This window comes from Tarenaya hassleriana, unplaced genomic scaffold, assembly GCF_000463585.1.
Source record: "Tarenaya hassleriana unplaced genomic scaffold, ASM46358v1 Cleome55, whole genome shotgun sequence".
In the NCBI taxonomy this organism is placed as follows: domain Eukaryota; kingdom Viridiplantae; phylum Streptophyta; class Magnoliopsida; order Brassicales; family Cleomaceae; genus Tarenaya; species Tarenaya hassleriana.
Window position 1 is genome coordinate 295,317 of NW_010968113.1, and position 4,172 is coordinate 299,488.

General features: G+C 37.2%; 1 protein-coding gene across 1 annotated transcript in view; it reads left to right on the plus strand.

Annotated features, from left to right (window-relative positions):
• LOC104798641 (probable disease resistance protein At1g15890) overlaps positions 1–347 on the plus strand; it is a 3,370-nt gene extending 3,023 nt beyond the window's left edge. The window contains exon 2 of the mRNA XM_010520807.1: positions 13–347. The gene's annotated coding sequence lies outside the window, so the exon portion shown is untranslated. The remainder of the gene's footprint in view (positions 1–12) is intronic.
• Positions 348–4,172: the final 3,825 nt, after the last annotated feature.

Genomic DNA, 4,172 nt, shown 5'->3' on the forward strand with positions numbered 1-4,172 from the left:
GTTGATGTGAATCTCTCTCTCCTCTTTCCCTCCATGTTTCTGATGCTATTCAGTCTCTCTCTCTCTCTCTCTTGATCCTTCTTTCCCCTTTTCGTTGGAAGCTCCGGTGTGTATCTTCTGGTGAGTTTGGATTGTTTTCATTTCAGTAAATCCCCCTTGGTTTTGTGTCGCAACCTCTTGATTTGGCGCTCTTTTCTACATTCTGTCTGAGGATTTCAAGAGCAGCTGCTTCTGATTATTTGAACCTCTAAATTCTTCCATTGAATTATCCCTCTCTCCCCCACCATTGAATTTTTTTTATCAAAATTTGAAAAGTTTAATATGAATTTGGAAGTGGAAAAAGTTTTGTAAAAATATGAGAATTATCTTAAATTCAATTCCCTTTTTGAGTTTTTTTCTATTTTTTATTATATGTTTTATATTTATATAAAAAAAATCATCAACTTTTAAAAAAAACTTTCCCATAAATATCTAAATTTTGAAATGTATTTTTATGTAAAATATCCTCTTTTTTCTAAAACTACTAATACATAGGGGTGGACAAAATATCCGAAATAACCGAACCGATCCGTTATTCGATTTGTATCCGAACCGAAAATTCGGATATCCGGAGTTTATGGATCAGATACGAATATTTATTTGAAGATATTTGTCGGTTACGGATCGGATAAGGATATTAAAATTGAATTATCCTACATATCCGATCCGATCCGTATTTTATAATAATATTATTAAATATAAGAATAATTTGATATATATATTTAAAATGTTTAATATTTACACTTTTTTAGGGAGATTTAAAAAATATTTTTTATATATTGAGGTTTATAATATTTAATCTTTTGAATATTAAAATTTATTATGTTTAATGTTTTGAATTTTGAATTTCGAATATATTTATATTTGATAAATTATGATTATATTTGTATTTGAGTTTATTTTTAATGTTTAAAATATAAATTTTAAATTATAAATATCGTTTCTATTAATTAGATTTATATATTTTATTTACGTTTGAGTTTTTATTTAATTTTAATTTTAATTTTTATAATATTTTACGTCGGATACGGATATCCGCAAATATTCGTGATTTTTACGGATATCCGAAATTATGAATATCCGAAAATTACAGATCGGATTCGGATAATAAAATCGAATATTTGTACGGATCGGATACGGATACGGATACGGATATCTCAAAAATACGGGATATCCGATCCGTGCCCACCCCTAATACATATACCTTTTTTAGATATAAATATATGATCGTAATGATAATATGATCACATGATAATAATATTGGTTATAATGTTAAATTTATATTGATCAAATCAAGTCATTATAGTCACAACTTACATATCACACTTGGTAAAACCACCACAAATTTAAAGTTATAACCAATGTAACCACCACGTGACCATACTATCATTCTGTTCATTTATGTAGAATAGTATGTGTAGAATTAATTGTGGCAAATAGTATTTTGGATAATACCCCTTTTGAAACTTTTTTTTTTGGTTTAATGTGTTTTGTTGTATTGATATCCGATAAATTACATTTACAAAAAGTTCAAATCACCAATAGCAATAAGGGATTCCCATGTTATGCGGGCCGAAAAAGATAAACTTAACTAACTAATATGATACCATAGTTGCAAGATTTCATTCATACTAGAGTCTCCCGGTTTTTGCAAGGATATGAGAACATTATTCATAAGTCGATCGACCTTGAGCTTCATCTGATTCACCGAAGTCCACTGATTCTTGTGAATACGAGCATTTCTCTCTTTCCATGTCTTGTAGACTGTCAATTCTGTTAAGAGCTTCATTATGGTCCGCCTATTGGGAGCCGCACTTACCTCGCGTTTAATCCAATCTAGACAGCATCTCTCGTCAGGTGTTGGGTTCCCACCGAGCTTTCCAGGAAGTGACAGCCATAATGTGGAGCTGTAGTCACACTTGAAGAACAAATGTGTAGGAGATTTGACATCGTTGCAGCACAAGACACATCTGCTAGGCCCTTGTATTCCCCACTGTGCCACCCTATCCGCCGTTGGTAGTCTCTGATGCATTACTTGTCAAAGAATGAAAGAGTAACATGGAATTTCTCCCTTAAATCAGACCAAATCGTGCCATTGAACAGTCTGATTTTGTCTCCTGATCTGCTCCCATGTGCATTTTGAGTTTAACGTCACTTGGAAGTCGTCTTCTTTATGCCGCCAAAGGTACATGTCTTGTCCCCTGGCCATACTTGGTGGTTCCATCGATGAGAGAATGATATGCAATTGTTGTATTCTGTCATTTCTCGCTCCCGGTAGATTACAGTGGGCGTTACGGAGTGCATCAATTACTTTCGCTGTTTTACTCAACCTCATGAGTCTCGGACCGATATGCCAATGAAGTCTATCAACGGTCCAACACTGAGCCAATTGTCGAACCAGAAAGATATAATTTCACCATTGCCCAGCTGAACCATAGTAAAGTGCCTTATCTCATCATTGCCCAGCTGAACCTTAGTAAAGTGCCTTATCTCATCCTTTAGTCAAAGCAATTTCTTGAGGTTCCATGTGGCAATCGTTGTGTCACCTCTTTCCCAGTAAGTGCATCCTCGGAACACATTTTTTTTCACCCAAGCAACCCACAAACAACCGGCTTTAGTGAGCAATAACTAAATCAGTCTAAGTCTGAAAATTTAATTATGCTCGTTAAGCCTTTGTATCCCTAGTCCTCCTTCCTTTTTCTCTTTACAGACAAAATCCCAAGAGACTCGATGACTAGGTGTTTTCCCGGCTGAATGTTGCCAAATGAATGTTGAACAAAGGTTGTCTATCCCTTTGATGACGAACTTTGGTAAAACAAATGTCATGGCCAATGAGCTTACCATTCCATATATCACCGAGACCACTAGCTGAATTTTCCCCGATGCCGATAGATACTCGTTTAGCCAACCTTCCAATTTTTGCTTGATCCGATGTATCAATGGCGAGAAATCAGACCTGCATAATCTGGTTGGGCTCAGCGGGACGCCTAGGTATCTCACAGGGAGAGTTCCTAGGCCAATACCAATGTTGGATGAGATATTCGCTTTCTCTGTTTCGCTCATCCCTGTCAAGAACAGTTCAGACTTTTCTAGGTTGATGTTCAGACCAGACAACCTTCTGAAGTCACCAAGTGTCTTCTTGATCACCTCGAGAGTCGGTACATCCCCTCATGAGAAAATCATTATATCATCAGCAAATGTCAAATGTGTAATCAAGGGATTATCACATTTGTGATGTGTTTTGAACTCCCCTTCAATGGCTGATGTATCAAGCATGCGTGTGAGAATTTCCATGGCCATGATGAACAAGTATGGGGACGGTGGATCCCCTTGCCGCAGCCCTTTCCGCCCTTTGAAATATCCGGCGAGTTCCCCATTAATTTTTATGGAGAACTTCGGTGTTGTTATGCACGCTTTAATCCAGCTCACAAACTGCAAGGGGAGATTTATGGCCTTTAGCAGTTGAATGATGGTGCCCCAATCCAAGGAGTCGAAAGCCCTGCGTATGTCAATCTTCATCATTGCACTTTTCTGAGTCGAGCTTCTGTTATACTCATGAATGATTTTTGATGCCAATACATTCTCTATCATGAGTCTGTCTTCAAGAACGCATTTTGGTTAGGTGATACCATTTCAATAGCCACTGTCTGAAGTCTTTTTGCAAGGATGGTCGAGATGACTTTGTAGGTAGTGTTGCAACCTATATTCCGCTAGTTTTGTGGCCTCAGGTCTCTTTGGAATTAGTGTTATGGCTGTTGCATTTGTTTGGCCTAACAGCTTTCCGGTGGTGAAGAAGTCTTGGACAGACCGTGTAAAATCTCTTCCCACGACATCCCAACTTGCTGTGAAAAAATCCTTTGAGTATCCGTCGGGTCCAGATGCCTTGTTTTCCGAGAGGGAGATCAATGCGGTTTTTATTTCCTCCTCGGTTAGTTGTGCATCCAACTCATTCAACGGATTTACTTGCCATCTGTATCGGATCATCTTCTGCAGCCACGTTATGGATGGTGTTTTGACCTCATTATCTCGGACCCCAAATAGGTCTGTGTAAAATGCGACTGTGTGTGCTTTGATCTGAGCTTGAGATTCCATTATGTTTCATTCCCATCTTCCAAGTAATGAATATGATTCTT